This window comes from Cylas formicarius, unplaced genomic scaffold (assembly GCF_029955315.1).
Source record: "Cylas formicarius isolate icCylForm1 unplaced genomic scaffold, icCylForm1.1 PGA_scaffold_3__17_contigs__length_32017465, whole genome shotgun sequence".
In the NCBI taxonomy this organism is placed as follows: Eukaryota; Metazoa; Arthropoda; class Insecta; order Coleoptera; family Brentidae; genus Cylas; species Cylas formicarius.
This window is the reverse complement of record NW_026844326.1, coordinates 1,509,776-1,529,306: the sequence shown is the minus strand read 5'-3', so window position 1 is coordinate 1,529,306 and position 19,531 is coordinate 1,509,776.

Sequence of the window (19,531 nt, the reverse complement as noted above, 5' to 3'; positions counted from 1 at the left end):
TCGCCTCTTATTGTACCCAAATCTACCTTAGAAATGCAGATATATACTTAAAACACCTTCTTTTGGGACTAATAATTGGTTTTCGCCCTTGATTTACGGAAGATTATAGCCAAAACATGCATTTTCATAACTTAGCGAACAGAAATCTACATTAAAACTGCAGATAACTACTTAAAAATTCCCTTCCTTGAATTGATAATAGGTTTTTCTTTGTCATTTTAAACAGATTCCAGTCAAAATCGGCTTCTTCGATTCATATCGTATCTAAAACCGCATCAAAACTGCAAATATCGGTTTAAACTATCATTTTTTGATACAAACAGTTAAATATTCATGTCAATATCTTTCAAATTCTAGTCAAAATCGGCGTCTTTCGGCATTTTAGTAACGAAAACCTTAATAAACTATTAGATTTCGACGTAAGGCAACCATTCTGAGTCAAATAGTTGCCGATTTCGATAAAATCTTAGTCAGAATCTGCTTTTTCGCCTCTTATTGTACCCAAATCTACCTTAGAAATGCAGATATATACTTAAAACACCTTCTTTTGGGACTAATAATTGGTTTTCGCCCTTGATTTACGGAAGATTATAGCCAAAACATGCATTTTCATAACTTAGCGAACAGAAATCTACATTAAAACTGCAGATAACTACTTAAAAATTCCCTTCCTTGAATTGATAATAGGTTTTTCTTTGTCATTTTAAACAGATTCCAGTCAAAATCGGCTTCTTCCACTCATATCGTACCTATAACCGCATCAAAACTGCAAATATCAGTTTAAACTATCATTTTTTGATACAAACAGTTATATATTCATGTCAATATCTTTCAAATTCTAGTCAAAATCGGCGTCTTTGGGCATTTTAGTAACGAAAACCTTAATAAACTATTAGATTTCGACGTAAGGCAACCATTCTGAGTCAAATAGTTGCCGATTTCGATAAAATCTTAGTCAGAATCTGCTTTTTCGCCTCTTATTGTACCCAAATCTACCTTAGAAATGCAGATATATACTTAAAACACCTTCTTTTGGGACTAATAATTGGTTTTCGCCCTTGATTTACGGAAGATTATAGCCAAAACATGCATTTTCATAACTTAGCGAACTGAAATCTACATTAAAACTGCAGATAACTACTTAAAAATTCCCTTCCTTGAATTGATAATAGGTTTTTCTTTGTCATTTTAAACAGATTCCAGTCAAAATCGGCTTCTTCGATTCATATCGTATCTAAAACCGCATCAAAACTGCAAATATCGGTTTAAACTATCATTTTTTGATACAAACAGTTATATATTCATGTCAATATCTTTCAAATTCTAGTCAAAATCGGTGTCTTTCGGCATTTTAGTAACGAAAACCTTAATAAACTATTAGATTTCGACGTAAGGCAACCATTCTGAGTCAAATAGTTGCCGATTTCGATAAAATCTTAGTCAGAATCTGCTTTTTCGCCTCTTGTTGTACCCAAATCTACCTTAGAAATGCAGATATATACTTAAAACACCTTCTTTTGGGACTAATAATTGGTTTTCGCCCTTGATTTACGGAAGATTATAGCCAAAACATGCATTTTCATAACTTAGCGAACAGAAATCTACATTAAAACTGCAGATAACTACTTAAAAATTCACTTCCTTGAATTGATAATAGGTTTTTCTTTGTCATTTTAAACAGATTCCAGTCAAAATCGGCTTCTTCGACTCATATCGTACCTAAAACCGCATCAAAACTGCAAATATCAGTTTAAACTATCATTTTTTGATACAAACAGTTATATATTCATGTCAATATCTTTCAAATTCTAGTCAAAATCGGCGTCTTTCGGCATTTTAGTAACGAAAACCTTAATAAACTATTAGATTTCGACGTAAGGCAACCTTTCTGAGTCAAATAGTTGCCGATTTTTTCAAATTCTAGTCAAAATCGGCGTCTTTGGGCATTTTAGTAACGAAAACCTTAATAAACTATTAGATTTCGACGTAAGGCAACCATTCTGAGTCAAATAGTTGCCGATTTCGATAAAATCTTAGTCAGAATCTGCTTTTTCGCCTCTTATTGTACCCAAATCTACCTTAGAAATGCAGATATATACTTAAAACACCTTCTTTTGGGACTAATAATTGGTTTTCGCCCTTGATTTACGGAAGATTATAGCCAAAACATGCATTTTCATAACTTAGCGAACTGAAATCTACATTAAAACTGCAGATAACTACTTAAAAATTCCCTTCCTTGAATTGATAATAGGTTTTTCTTTGTCATTTTAAACAAATTCCAGTCAAAATCGGCTTCTTCGATTCATATCGTATCTAAAACCGCATCAAAACTGCAAATATCGGTTTAAACTATCATTTTTTGATACAAACAGTTATATATTCATGTCAATATCTTTCAAATTCTAGTCAAAATCGGCGTCTTTCGGCATTTTAGTAACGAAAACCTTAATAAACTATTAGATTTCGACGTAAGGCGACCATTCTGAGTCAAATAGTTGCCGATTTCGATAAAATCTTAGTCAGAATCTGCTTTTTCGCCTCTTATTGTACCCAAATCTACCTTAGAAATGCAGATATATACTTAAAACACCTTCTTTTGGGACTAATAATTGGTTTTCGCCCTTGATTTACGGAAGATTATAGCCAAAACATGCATTTTCATAACTTAGCGAACAGAAATCTACATTAAAACTGCAGATAACTACTTAAAAATTCACTTCCTTGAATTGATAATAGGTTTTTCTTTGTCATTTTAAACAGATTCCAGTCAAAATCGGCTTCTTCGACTCATATCGTACCTAAAACCGCATCAAAACTGCAAATATCAGTTTAAACTATCATTTTCTGATACAAACAGTTATATATTCATGTCAATATCTTTCAAATTCTAGTCATAATCGGCGTCTTTGGGCATTTTAGTAACGAAAACCTTAATAAACTATTAGATTTCGACGTAAGGCAACCATTCTGAGTCAAATAGTTGCCGATTTCGATAAAATCTTAGTCAGAATCTGCTTTTTCGCCTCTTATTGTACCCAAATCTACCTTAGAAATGTAGATATATACTTAAAACACCTTCTTTTGGGACAAATAATTGGTTTTCGCCCTTGATTTACGGAAGATTATAGCCAAAACATGCATTTTCATAACTAAGCGAACAGAAATCTACATTAAAACTGCAGATAACTACTTAAAAATTCACTTCCTTGAATTGATAATAGGTTTTTCTTTGTCATTTTAAACAGATTCCAGTCAAAATCGGCTTCTTCCACTCATATCGTACCTATAACCGCATCAAAACTGCAAATATCAGTTTAAACTATCATTTTTTGATACAAACAGTTATATATTCACGTCAATATCTTTCAAATTCTAGTCAAAATCGGCGTCTTTGGGCATTTTAGTAACGAAAACCTTAATAAACTATTAGATTTCGACGTAAGGCAAACTTTCTGAGTCAAATAGTTGCCGATTTCGATAAAATCTTAGTCAGAATCTGCTTTTTCGCCTCTTATTGTACCCAAATCTACCTTAGAAATGCAGATATATACTTAAAACACCTTCTTTTGGGACTAATAATTGGTTTTCGCCCTTGATTTACGGAAGATTATAGCCAAAACATGCATTTTCATAACTTAGCGAACTGAAATCTACATTAAAACTGCAGATAACTACTTAAAAATTCCCTTCCTTGAATTGATAATAGGTTTTTCTTTGTCATTTTAAACAGATTCCAGTCAAAATCGGCTTCTTCCATTCATATCGTATCTAAAACCGCATCAAAACTGCAAATATCAGTTTAAACTATCATTTTTTGATACAAACAGTTATATATTCATGTCAATATCTTTCAAATTCTAGTCAAAATCGGCGTCTTTCGGCATTTTAGTAACGAAAACCTTAATAAACTATTAGATTTCGACGTAAGGCAACCTTTCTGAGTCAAATAGTTGCCGATTTTTTCAAATTCTAGTCAAAATCGGCGTCTTTGGGCATTTTAGTAACGAAAACCTTAATAAACTGTTAGATTTCGACGTAAGGCAACCATTCTGAGTCAAATAGATGCCGATTTCGATAAAATCTTAGTCAGAATCTGCTTTTTCGCCTCTTATTGTACCCAAATCTACCTTAGAAATGCAGATATATACTTAAAACACCTTCTTTTGGGACTAATAATTGGTTTTCGCCCTTGATTTACGGAAGATTATAGCCAAAACATGCATTTTCATAACTTAGCGAACTGAAATCTACATTAAAACTGCAGATAACTACTTAAAAATTCCCTTCCTTGAATTGATAATAGGTTTTTCTTTGTCATTTTAAACAGATTCCAGTCAAAATCGGCTTCTTCGATTCATATCGTATCTAAAACCGCATCAAAACTGCAAATATCGGTTTAAACTATCATTTTTTGATACAAACAGTTATATATTCATGTCAATATCTTTCAAATTCTAGTCAAAATCGGCGTCTTTCGGCATTTTAGTAACGAAAACCTTAATAAACTATTAGATTTCGACGTAAGGCAACCATTCTGAGTCAAATAGTTGCCGATTTCGATAAAATCTTAGTCAGAATCTGCTTTTTCGCCTCTTATTGTACCCAAATCTACCTTAGAAATGCAGATATATACTTAAAACACCTTCTTTTGGGACTAATAATTGGTTTTCGCCCTTGATTTACGGAAGATTATAGCCAAAACATGCATTTTCATAACTTAGCGAACAGAAATCTACATTAAAACTGCAGATAACTACTTAAAAATTCCCTTCCTTGAATTGATAATAGGTTTTTCTTTGTCATTTTAAACAGATTCCAGTCAAAATCGGCTTCTTCCACTCATATCGTACCTATAACCGCATCAAAACTGCAAATATCAGTTTAAACTATCATTTTTTGATACAAACAGTTATATATTCATGTCAATATCTTTCAAATTCTAGTCAAAATCGGCGTCTTTAGGCATTTTAGTAACGAAAACCTTAATAAACTATTAGATTTCGACGTAAGGCAAACTTTCTGAGTCAAATAGTTGCCGATTTCGATAAAATCTTAGTCAGAATCTGCTTTTTCGCCTCTTATTGTACCCAAATCTACCTTAGAAATTCAGATATATACTTATAACACCTTCTTTTGGGACTAATAATTGGTTTTCGCCCTTGATTTACGGAAGATTATAGCCAAAACATGCATTTTCATAACTTAGCGAACTGAAATCTACATTAAAACTGCAGATAACTACTTAAAAATTCCCTTCCTTGAATTATTGTACCCAAATCTACCTTAGAAATGCAGATATATACTTAAAACACCTTCTTTTGGGACTAATAATTGGTTTTCGCCCTTGATTTACGGAAGATTATAGCCAAAACATGCATTTTCATAACTTAGCGAACTGAAATCTACATTAAAACTGCAGATAACTACTTAAAAATTCACTTCCTTGAATTGATAATAGGTTTTTCTTTGTCATTTTAAACAGATTCCAGTCAAAATCGGCTTCTTCCACTCATATCGTACCTATAACCGCATCAAAACTGCAAATATCAGTTTAAACTATCATTTTTTGATACAAACAGTTATATATTCATGTCAATGTCTTTCAAATTCTAGTCAAAATCGGCGTCTTTGGACATTTTAGTAACGAAAACCTTAATAAACTATTAGATTTCGACGTAAGGCAAACTTTCTGAGTCAAATAGTTGCCGATTTCGATAAAATCTTAGTCAGAATCTGCTTTTTCGCCTCTTATTGTACCCAAATCTAAATTAGAAATGCAGATATATACTTAAAACACCTCCTTTGGGGCTAATAATTGGTTTTCGCCCTTGATTTACGGAAGATTATAGCCAAAACATGCATTTTCATAACTTAGCGAACTGAAATCTACATTAAAACTGCAGATAACTACTTAAAAATTCCCTTCCTTGAATTGATAATAGGTTTTTCTTTGTCATTTTAAACAGATTCCAGTCAAAATCGGCTTCTTCGATTCATATCGTATCTAAAACCGCATCAAAACTGCAAATATCAGTTTAAACTATCATTTTTTGATACAAACAGTTATATATTCATGTCAATATCTTTCAAATTCTAGTCAAAATCGGCGTCTTTCGGCATTTTAGTAACGAAAACCTTAATAAACTATTAGATTTCGACGTAAGGCAACCTTTCTGAGTCAAATAGTTGCCGATTTTTTCAAATTCTAGTCAAAATCGGCGTCTTTGGGCATTTTAGTAACGAAAACCTTAATAAACTGTTAGATTTCGACGTAAGGCAACCATTCTGAGTCAAATAGTTGCCGATTTCGATAAAATCTTAATCAGAATCTGCTTTTTCGCCTCTTATTGTACCCAAATCTACCTTAGAAATGCAGATATATACTTAAAACACCTTCTTTTGGGACTAATAATTGGTTTTCGCCCTTGATTTACGGAAGATTATAGCCAAAACATGCATTTTCATAACTTAGCGAACTGAAATCTACATTAAAACTGCAGATAACTACTTAAAAATTCCCTTCCTTGAATTGATAATAGGTTTTTCTTTGTCATTTTAAACAGATTCCAGTCAAAATCGGCTTCTTCGATTCATATCGTATCTAAAACCGCATCAAAACTGCAAATATCGGTTTAAACTATCATTTTTTGATACAAACAGTTATATATTCATGTCAATATCTTTCAAATTCTAGTCAAAATCGGCGTCTTTCGGCATTTTAGTAACGAAAACCTTAATAAACTATTAGATTTCGACGTAAGGCAACCATTCTGAGTCAAATAGTTGCCGATTTCGATAAAATCTTAGTCAGAATCTGCTTTTTCGCCTCTTATTGTACCCAAATCTACCTTAGAAATGCAGATATATACTTAAAACACCTTCTTTTGGGACTAATAATTGGTTTTCGCCCTTGATTTACGGAAGATTATAGCCAAAACATGCATTTTCATAACTTAGCGAACTGAAATCTACATTAAAACTGCAGATAACTACTTAAAAATTCCCTTCCTTGAATTGATAATAGGTTTTTCTTTGTCATTTTAAACAGATTCCAGTCAAAATCGGCTTCTTCGATTCATATCGTATCTAAAACCGCATCAAAACTGCAAATATCGGTTTAAACTATCATTTTTTGATACAAACAGTTATATATTCATGTCAATATCTTTCAAATTCTAGTCAAAATCGGCGTCTTTCGGCATTTTAGTAACGAAAACCTTAATAAACTATTAGATTTCGACGCAAGGCAACCTTTCTGAGTCAAATAGTTGCCGATTTCGATAAAATCCTAGTCAGAATCTGCTTTTTCGCCTCTTATTGTACCCAAATCTACCTTAGAAATGCAGATATATACTTAAAACACCTTCTTTTGGGACAAATAATTGGTTTTCGCCCTTGATTTACGGAATATTATAGCCAAAACATGCATTTTCATAACTTAGCGAACAGAAATCTACATTAAAACTGCAGATAACTTCCTTGAATTGATAATAGGTTGTTCTTTGTCATTTTAAACAGATTCCAGTCAAAATCGGCTTCTTCGACTCATATCGTACCTAAAACCGCATCAAAACTGCAAATATCAGTTTAAACTATCATTTTTTGATACAAACAGTTATATATTCATGTCAATATCTTTCAAATTCTAGTCAAAATCGGCGTCTTTGGGCATTTTAGTAACGAAAACCTTAATAAACTATTAGATTTCGACGTAAGGCAACCATTCTGAGTCAAATAGTTGCCGATTTCGATAAAATCTTAGTCAGAATCTGCTTTTTCGCCTCTTATTGTACCCAAATCTACCTTAGAAATGTAGATATATACTTAAAACACCTTCTTTTGGGACAAATAATTATTTTTCGCCCTTGATTTACGGAAGATTATAGCCAAAACATGCATTTTCATAACTTAGCGAACAGAAATCTACATTAAAACTGCAGATAACTACTTAAAAATTCCCTTCCTTGAATTGATAATAGGTTTTTCTTTGTCATTTTAAACAGATTCCAGTCAAAATCGGCTTCTTCGACTCATATCGTACCTAAAACCGCATCAAAACTGCAAATATCAGTTTAAACTATCATTTTTTGATACAAGCAGTTATATATTCATGTCAATATCTTTCAAATTCTAGTCAAAATCGGCGTCTTTGGGCATTTTAGTAACGAAAACCTTAATAAACTATTAGATTTCGACGTAAGGCAACCATTCTGAGTCATATAGTTGGCGATTTCGATAAAATCTTAGTCAGAATCTGCTTTTTCGCCCCTTATTGTAACCAAATCTACCTTAGAAATGCAGATATATACTTAGAACACCTTCTTTTGGGACAAATAATTGGTTTTCGCCCTTGATTTACCGAAGATTATAGCCAAAACATGCATTTTCATAACTTAGCGAACTGAAATCTACATTAAAACTGCAGATAACTACTTAAAAATTCACTTCCTTGAATTGATAATAGGTTTTTCTTTGTCATTTTAAACAGATTCCAGTCAAAATCGGCTTCTTCGACTCATATCGTATCTAAAACCGCATCAAAACTGCAAATATCAGTTTAAACTATCATTTTTTGATACAAACAGTTATATATTCATGTCAATATCTTTCAAATTCTAGTCAAAATCGGCGTCTTTGGGCAATTTAGTAACGAAAACCTTAATAAACTATTAGATTTCGACGTAAGGCAACCTTTCTGAGTCAAATAGTTGCCGATTTCGATAAAATCCTAGTCAGAATCTGCTTTTTCGCCTCTTATTGTACCCAAATCTACCTTAGAAATGCAGATATATACTTAAAACACCTTCTTTTGGGACAAATAATTGGTTTTCGCCATTGATTTACGGAAGATTATAGCCAAAACATGCATTTTCATAACTTAGCGAACTGAAATCTACATTAAAACTGCAGATAACTACTTAAAAATTCACTTCCTTGAATTGATAATAGGTTTTTCTTTGTCATTTTAAACAGATTCCAGTCAAAATCGGCTTCTTCGATTCATATCGTATCTAAAACCTCATCAAAACTGCAAATATCAGTTTAAACTATCATTTTTTGATACAAACAGTTATATATTCATGTCAATATCTTTCAAATTCTAGTCAAAATCGGCGTCTTTGGGCATTTTAGTAACGAAAACCTTAATAAACTATTAGATTTCGACGTAAGGCAACCTTTCTCAGCCAAATAGTTGCCGATTTCGATAAAATCTTAGTCAGAATCTGCTTTTTCGCCTCTTATTGTACCCAAATCTACCTTAGAAATGCAGATATATACTTAACACACCTTCTTTTGGGACTAATAATTGGTTTTCGCCCTTGATTTACGGAAGATTATGGCCAAAACATGCATTTTCATAACTTAGCGAACTGAAATCTACATTAAAACTGCAGATAACTACTTAAAAATTCCCTTCCTTGAATTGATAATAGGTTTTTCTTTGTCATTTTAAACAGATTCCAGTCAAAATCGGCTTCTTCGATTCATATCGTATCTAAAACCGCATCAAAACTGCAAATATCAGTTTAAACTATCTTTTTTTGATACAAACAGTTATATATTTATGTCAATATCTTTCAAATTCTAGTCAAAATCGGCGTCTTTCGGCATTTTAGTAACGAAAACCTTAATAAACTATTAGATTTCGACGTAAGGCAACCATTCTGAGTCAAATAGTTGCCGATTTCGATAAAATCTTAGTCAGAATCTGCTTTTTCGTCTCTTATTGTACCCAAATCTACCTTAGAAATGTAGATATATACTTAAAACACCTTCTTTTGGGACAAATAATTGGTTTTCGCCCTTGATTTACGGAAGATTATAGCCAAAACATGCATTTTCATAACTTAGCGAAAAGAAATCTACATTAAAACTGCAGATAACTACTTAAAAATTCACTTCCTTGAATTGATAATAGGTTTTTCTTTGTCATTTTAAACAGATTCCAGTCAAAATCGGCTTCTTCGACTCATATCGTACCTAAAACCGCATCAAAACTGCAAATATCAGTTTAAACTATCATTTTCTGATACAAACAGTTATATATTCATGTCAATATCTTTCAAATTCTAGTCATAATCGGCGTCTTTGGGCATTTTAGTAACGAAAACCTTAATAAACTATTAGATTTCGACGTAAGGCAACCATTCTGAGTCAAATAGTTGCCGATTTCGATAAAATCTTAGTCAGAATCTGCTTTTTCGCCTCTTATTGTACCCAAATCTACCTTAGAAATGTAGATATATACTTAAAACACCTTCTTTTGGGACAAATAATTGGTTTTCGCCCTTGATTTACGGAAGATTATAGCCAAAACATGCATTTTCATAACTTAGCGAACAGAAATCTACATTAAAACTGCAGATAACTACTTAAAAATTCACTTCCTTGAATTGATAATAGGTTTTTCTTTGTCATTTTAAACAGATTCCAGTCAAAATCGGCTTCTTCCACTCATATCGTACCTATAACCGCATCAAAACTGCAAATATCAGTTTAAACTATCATTTTTTGATACAAACAGTTATATATTCATGTCAATATCTTTCAAATTCTAGTCAAAATCGGCGTCTTTGGGCATTTTAGTAACCAAAACCTTAATAAACTATTAGATTTCGACGTAAGGCAAACTTTCTGAGTCAAATAGTTGCCGATTTCGATAAAATCTTAGTCAGAATCTGCTTTTTCGCCTCTTATTGTACCCAAATCTACCTTAGAAATGCAGATATATACTTAAAACACCTTCTTTTGGGACTAATAATTGGTTTTCGCCCTTGATTTACGGAAGATTATAGCCAAAACATGCATTTTCATAACTTAGCGAACTGAAATCTACATTAAAACTGCAGATAACTACTTAAAAATTCACTTCCTTGAATTGATAATAGGTTTTTCTTTGTCATTTTAAACAGATTCCAGTCAAAATCGGCTTCTTCCACTCATATCGTACCTATAACCGCATCAAAACTGCAAATATCAGTTTAAACTATCATTTTTTGATACAAACAGTTATATATTCATGTCAATATCTTTCAAATTCTAGTCAAAATCGGCGTCTTTGGACATTTTAGTAACGAAAACCTTAATAAACTATTAGATTTCGACGTAAGGCAAACTTTCTGAGTCAAATAGTTGCCGATTTCGATAAAATCTTAGTCAGAATCTGCTTTTTCGCCTCTTATTGTACCCAAATCTAAATTAGAAATGCAGATATATACTTAAAACACCTCCTTTGGGGCTAATAATTGGTTTTCGCCCTTGATTTACGGAAGATTATAGCCAAAACATGCATTTTCATAACTTAGCGAACTGAAATCTACATTAAAACTGCAGATAACTACTTAAAAATTCCCTTCCTTGAATTGATAATAGGTTTTTCTTTGTCATTTTAAACAGATTCCAGTCAAAATCGGCTTCTTCGATTCATATCGTATCTAAAACCGCATCAAAACTGCAAATATCAGTTTAAACTATCATTTTTTGATACAAACAGTTATATATTCATGTCAATATCTTTCAAATTCTAGTCAAAATCGGCGTCTTTCGGCATTTTAGTAACGAAAACCTTAATAAAATATTAGATTTCGACGTAAGGCAACCTTTCTGAGTCAAATAGTTGCCGATTTTTTCAAATTCAAGTCAAAATCGGCGTCTTTGGGCATTTTAGTAACGAAAACCTTAATAAACTGTTAGATTTCGACGTAAGGCAACCATTCTGAGTCAAATAGTTGCCGATTTCGATAAAATCTTAATCAGAATCTGCTTTTTCGCCTCTTATTGTACCCAAATCTACCTTAGAAATGCAGATATATACTTAAAACACCTTCTTTTGGGACTAATAATTGGTTTTCGCCCTTGATTTACGGAAGATTATAGCCAAAACATGCATTTTCATAACTTAGCGAACTGAAATCTACATTAAAACTGCAGATAACTACTTAAAAATTCCCTTCCTTGAATTGATAATAGGTTTTTCTTTGTCATTTTAAACAGATTCCAGTCAAAATCGGCTTCTTCGATTCATATCGTATCTAAAACCGCATCAAAACTGCAAATATCGGTTTAAACTATCATTTTTTGATACAAACAGTTATATATTCATGTCAATATCTTTCAAATTCTAGTCAAAATCGGCGTCTTTCGGCATTTTAGTAACGAAAACCTTAATAAACTATTAGATTTCGACGTAAGGCAACCATTCTGAGTCAAATAGTTGCCGATTTCGATAAAATCTTAGTCAGAATCTGCTTTTTCGCCTCTTATTGTACCCAAATCTACCTTAGAAATGCAGATATATACTTAGAACACCTTCTTTTGGGACTAATAATTGGTTTTCGCCCTTGATTTACGGAAGATTATAGCCAAAACATGCATTTTCATAACTTAGCGAACAGAAATCTACATTAAAACTGCAGATAACTACTTAAAAATTCCCTTCCTTGAATTGATAATAGGTTTTTCTTTGTCATTTTAAACAGATTCCAGTCAAAATCGGCTTCTTCCACTCATATCGTACCTATAACCGCATCAAAACTGCAAATATCAGTTTAAACTATCATTTTTTGATACAGTTATATATTCATGTCAATATCTTTCAAATTCTAGTCAAAATCGGCGTCTTTGGGCATTTTAGTAACGAAAACCTTAATAAACTATTAGATTTCGACGTAAGGCAAACTTTCTGAGTCAAATAGTTGCCGATTTCGATAAAATCTTATTCAGAATCTGCTTTTTCGCCTCTTATTGTACCCAAATCTACCTTAGAAATGCAGATATATACTTATAACACCTTCTTTTGGGACTAATAATTGGTTTTCGCCCTTGATTTACGGAAGATTATAGCCAAAACATGCATTTTCATAACTTAGCGAACTGAAATCTACATTAAAACTGCAGATAACTACTTAAAAATTCACTTCCTTGAATTGATAATAGGTTTTTCTTTGTCATTTTAAACAGATTCCAGTAAAAATCGGCTTCTTCGACTCATATCGTATCTAAAACCGCATCAAAACTGCAAATATCAGTTTAAACTTTCATTTTTTGATACAAACAGTTATATATTCATGTCAATATCTTTCAAATTCTAGTCAAAATCGGCGTCTTTGGGCAATTTAGTAACGAAAACCTTAATAAACTATTAGATTTCGACGTAAGGCAACCTTTCTGAGTCAAATAGTTGCCGATTTCGATAAAATCCTAGTCAGAATCTGCTTTTTCGCCTCTTATTGTACCCAAATCTACCTTAGAAATGCAGATATATACTTAAAACACCTTCTTTTGGGACAAATAATTGGTTTTCGCCATTGATTTACGGAAGATTATAGCCAAAACATGCATTTTCATAACTTAGCGAACTGAAATCTACATTAAAACTGCAGATAACGACTTAAAAATTCACTTCCTTGAATTGATAATAGGTTTTTCTTTGTCATTTTAAACAGATTCCAGTCAAAATCGGCTTCTTCGATTCATATCGTATCTAAAACCTCATCAAAACTGCAAATATCAGTTTAAACTATCATTTTTTGATACAAACAGTTATATATTCATGTCAATATCTTTCAAATTCTAGTCAAAATCGGCGTCTTTGGGCATTTTAGTAACGAAAACCTTAATAAACTATTAGATTTCGACGTAAGGCAACCTTTCTCAGCCAAATAGTTGCCGATTTCGATAAAATCTTAGTCAGAATCTGCTTTTTCGCCTCTTATTGTACCCAAATCTACCTTAGAAATGCAGATATATACTTAACACACCTTCTTTTGGGACTAATAATTGGTTTTCGCCCTTGATTTACGGAAGATTATGGCCAAAACATGCATTTTCATAACTTAGCGAACTGAAATCTACATTAAAACTGCAGATAACTACTTAAAAATTCCCTTCCTTGAATTGATAATAGGTTTTTCTTTGTCATTTTAAACAGATTCCAGTCAAAATCGGCTTCTTCGATTCATATCGTATCTAAAACCGCATCAAAACTGCAAATATCAGTTTAAACTATCATTTTTTGATACAAACAGTTATATATTTATGTCAATATCTTTCAAATTCTAGTCAAAATCGGCGTCTTTCGGCATTTTAGTAACGAAAACCTTAATAAACTATTAGATTTCGACGTAAGGCAACCATTCTGAGTCAAATAGTTGCCGATTTCGATAAAATCTTAGTCAGAATCTGCTTTTTCGCCTCTTATTGTACCCAAATCTACCTTAGAAATGTAGATATATATTTAAAACACCTTCTTTTGGGACAAATAATTGGTTTTCGCCCTTGATTTACGGAAGATTATAGCCAAAACATGCATTTTCATAACTTAGCGAACTGAAATCTACATTAAAACTGCAGATAACTACTTAAAAATTCCCTTCCTTGAATTGATAATAGGTTTTTCTTTGTCATTTTAAACAGATTCCAGTCAAAATAGGCTTCTTCGATTCATATCGTATCTAAAACCGCATCAAAACTGCAAATATCAGTTTAAACTATCATTTTTTGATACAAACAGTTATATATTCATGTCAATATCTTTCAAATTCTAGTCAAAATCGGCGTCTTTCGGCATTTTAGTAACGAAAACCTTAATAAACTATTAGATTTCGACGTAAGGCAACCTTTCTGAGTCAAATAGTTGCCGATTTTTTCAAATTATAGTCAAAATCGGCGTCTTTGGGCATTTTAGTAACGAAAACCTTAATAAACTATTAGATTTCGACGTAAGGCAACCATTCTGAGTCAAATAGTTGCCGATTTCGATAAAATCTTAGTCAGAATCTGCTTTTTCGCCTCTTATTGTACCCAAATCTAACCTTAGAAATGCAGATATATACTTAAAACACCTTCTTTTGGGACTAATAATTGGTTTTCGCCCTTGATTTACTTAAGATTATAGCCAAAACATGCATTTTCATAACTTAGCGAACAGAAATCTACATTAAAACTGCAGATAACTACTTAAAAATTCACTTCCTTGAATTGATAATAGGTTTTTCTTTGTCATTTTAAACAGATTCCAGTCAAAATCGGCTTCTTCGACTCATATCGTACCTAAAACCGCATCAAAACTGCAAATATCAGTTTAAACTATCATTTTCTGATACAAACAGTTATATATTCATGTCAATATCTTTCAAATTCTAGTCATAATCGGCGTCTTTGGGCATTTTAGTAACGAAAACCTTAATAAACTATTAGATTTCGACGTAAGGCAACCATTCTGAGTCAAATAGTTGCCGATTTCGATAAAATCTTAGTCAGAATCTGCTTTTTCGCCTCTTATTGTACCCAAATCTACCTTAGAAATGTAGATATATACTTAAAACACCTTCTTTTGGGACAAATAATTGGTTTTCGCCCTTGATTTACGGAAGATTATAGCCAAAACATGCATTTTCATAACTTAGCGAACAGAAATCTACATTAAAACTGCAGATAACTACTTAAAAATTCACTTCCTTGAATTGATAATAGGTTTTTCTTTGTCATTTTAAACAGATTTCAGTCAAAATCGGCTTCTTCCACTCATATCGTACCTATAACCGCATCAAAACTGCAAATATCAGTTTAAACTATCATTTTTTGATACAAACAGTTATATATTCATGTCAAATCTTTCAAATTCTAGTCAAAATCGGCGTCTTTGGGCATTTTAGTAACGAAAACCTTAATAAACTATTAGATTTCGACGTAAGGCAAACTTTCTGAGTCAAATAGTTGCCGATTTCGATAAAATCTTAGTCAGAATCTGCTTTTTCGCCTCTTATTGTACCCAAATCTACCTTAGAAATGCAGATATATACTTAAAACACCTTCTTTTGGAACTAATAATTGGTTTTCGCCCTTGATTTACGGAAGATTATAGCCAAAACATGCATTTTCATAACTTAGCGAACTGAAATCTACATTAAAACTGCAGATAACTACTTAAAAATTCACTTCCTTGAATTGATAATAGGTTTTTCTTTGTCATTTTAAACAGATTCCAGTCAAAATCGGCTTCTTCCACTCATATCGTATCTAAAACCGCATCAAAACTGCAAATATCAGTTTAAACTATCATTTTTTGATACAAACAGTTATATATTCATGTCAATATCTTTCAAATTCTAGTCAAAATCGGCGTCTTTCGGCATTTTAGTAACGAAAACCTTAATAAACTATTAGATTTCGACGTAAGGCAACCTTTCTGAGTCAAATAGTTGCCGATTTTTTCAAATTCTAGTCAAAATCGGCGTCTTTGGGCATTTTAGTAACGAAAACCTTAATAAACTGTTAGATTTCGACGTAAGGCAACCATTCTGAGTCAAATAGTTGCCGATTTCGATAAAATCTTAGTCAGAATCTGCTTTTTCGCCTCTTATTGTACCCAAATCTACCTTAGAAATGCAGATATATACTTAAAACACCTTCTTTTGGAACTAATAATTGGTTTTCGCCCTTGATTTACGGAAGATTATAGCCAAAACATGCATTTTCATAACTTAGCGAACTGAAATCTACATTAAAACTGCAGATAACTACTTAAAAATTCCCTTCCTTGAATTGATAATAGGTTTTTCTTTGTCATTTTAAACAGATTCCAGTCAAAATCGGCTTCTTCGATTCATATCGTATCTAAAACCGCATCAAAACTGCAAATATCGGTTTAAACTATCATTTTTTGATACAAACAGTTATATATTCATGTCAATATCTTTCAAATTCTAGTCAAAATCGGCGTCTTTGGGCATTTTAGTAACGAAAACCTTAATAAACTATTAGATTTCGACGTAAGGCAAACTTTCTGAGTCAAATAGTTGCCGATTTCGATAAAATCTTAGTCAGAATCTGCTTTTTCGCCTCTTATTGTACCCAAATCTACCTTAGAAATGCAGATATATACTTATAACACCTTCTTTTGGGACTAATAATTGGTTTTCGCCCTTGATTTACGGAAGATTATGGCCAAAACATGCATTTTCATAACTTAGCGAACTGAAATCTACATTAAAACTGCAGATAACTACTTAAAAATTCCCTTCCTTGAATTGATAATAGGTTTTTCTTTGTCATTTTAAACAGATTCCAGTCAAAATCGGCTTCTTCGATTCATATCGTATCTAAAACCGCATCAAAACTGCAAATATCAGTTTAAACTATCATTTTTTGATACAAACAGTTATATATTTATGTCAATATCTTTCAAATTCTAGTCAAAATCGGCGTCTTTCGGCATTTTAGTAACGAAAACCTTAATAAACTATTAGATTTCGACGTAAGGCAACCATTCTGAGTCAAATAGTTGCCGATTTCGATAAAATCTTAGTCAGAATCTGCTTTTTCGCCTCTTATTGTACCCAAATCTACCTTAGAAATGTAGATATATACTTAAAACACCTTCTTTTGGGACAAATAATTGGTTTTCGCCCTTGATTTACGGAAGATTATAGCCAAAACATGCATTTTCATAACTTAGCGAACTGAAATCTACATTAAAACTGCAGATAACTACTTAAAAATTCCCTTCCTTGAATTGATAATAGGTTTTTCTTTGTCATTTTAAACAGATTCCAGTCAAAATAGGCTTCTTCGATTCATATCGTATCTAAAACCGCATCAAAACTGCAAATATCAGTTTAAACTATCATTTTTTGATACAAACAGTTATATATTCATGTCAATATCTTTCAAATTCTAGTCAAAATCGGCGTCTTTCGGCATTTTAGTAACGAAAACCTTAATAAACTATTAGATTTCGACGTAAGGCAACCTTTCTGAGTCAAATAGTTGCCGATTTTTTCAAATTATAGTCAAAATCGGCGTCTTTGGGCATTTTAGTAACGAAAACCTTAATAAACTATTAGATTTCGACGTAAGGCAACCATTCTGAGTCAAATAGTTGCCGATTTCGATAAAATCTTAGTCAGAATCTGCTTTTTCGCCTCTTATTGTACCCAAATCTAACCTTAGAAATGCAGATATATACTTAAAACACCTTCTTTTGGGACTAATAATTGGTTTTCGCCCTTGATTTACGGAAGATTATAGCCAAAACATGCATTTTCATAACTTAGCGAACAGAAATCTACATTAAAACTGCAGATAACTACTTAAAAATTCACTTCCTTGAATTGATAATAGGTTTTTCTTTGTCATTTTAAACAGATTCCAGTCAAAATCGGCTTCTTCGACTCATATCGTACCTAAAACCGCATCAAAACTGCAAATATCAGTTTAAACTATCATTTTCTGATACAAACAGTTATATATTCATGTCAATATCTTTCAAATTCTAGTCATAATCGGCGTCTTTGGGCATTTTAGTAACGAAAACCTTAATAAACTATTAGATTTCGACGTAAGGCAACCATTCTGAGTCAAATAGTTGCCGATTTCGATAAAATCTTAGTCAGAATCTGCTTTTTCGCCTCTTATTGTACCCAAATCTACCTTAGAAATGTAGATATATACTTAAAACACCTTCTTTTGGGACAAATAATTGGTTTTCGCCCTTGATTTACGGAAGATTATAGCCAAAACATGCATTTTCATAACTTAGCGAACAGAAATCTACATTAAAACTGCAGATAACTACTTAAAAATTCACTTCCTTGAATTGATAATAGGTTTTTCTTTGTCATTTTAAACAGATTCCAGTCAAAATCGGCTTCTTCCACTCATATCGTACCTATAACCGCATCAAAACTGCAAATATCAGTTTAAACTATCATTTTTTGATACAAACAGTTATATATTCATGTCAAATCTTTCAAATTCTAGTCAAAATCGGCGTCTTTGGGCATTTTAGTAACGAAAACCTTAATAAACTATTAGATTTCGACGTAAGGCAAACTTTCTGAGTCAAATAGTTGCCGATTTCGATAAAATCTTAGTCAGAATCTGCTTTTTCGCCTCTTATTGTACCCAAATCTACCTTAGAAATGCAGATATATACTTAAAACACCTTCTTTTGGGACTAATAATTGGTTTTCGACCTTGATTTACGGAAGATTATAGCCAAAACATGCATTTTCATAACTTAGCGAACTCAAATCTACATTAAAACTGCAGATAACTACTTAAAAATTCACTTCCTTGAATTGATAATAGGTTTTTCTTTGTCATTTTAAACAGATTCCAGTCAAAATCGGCTTCTTCCACTCATATCGTACCTATAACCGCATCAAAACTGCAAATATCAGTTTAAACTATCATTTTTTGATACAAACAGTTATATATTCATGTCAATATCTTTCAAATTCTAGTCAAAATCGGCGTCTTTGGACATTTTAGTAACGAAAACCTTAATAAACTATTAGATTTCGACGTAAGGCAAACTTTCTGAGTCAAATAGTTGCCGATTTCGATAAAATCTTAGTCAGAATCTGCTTTTTCGCCTCTTATTGTACCCAAATCTACCTTAGAAATGCAGATATATACTTAAAACACCTTCTTTTGGGACTAATAATTGGTTTTCGCCCTTGATTTACGGAAGATTATAGCCAAAACATGCATTTTCATAACTTAGCGAACTGAAATCTACATT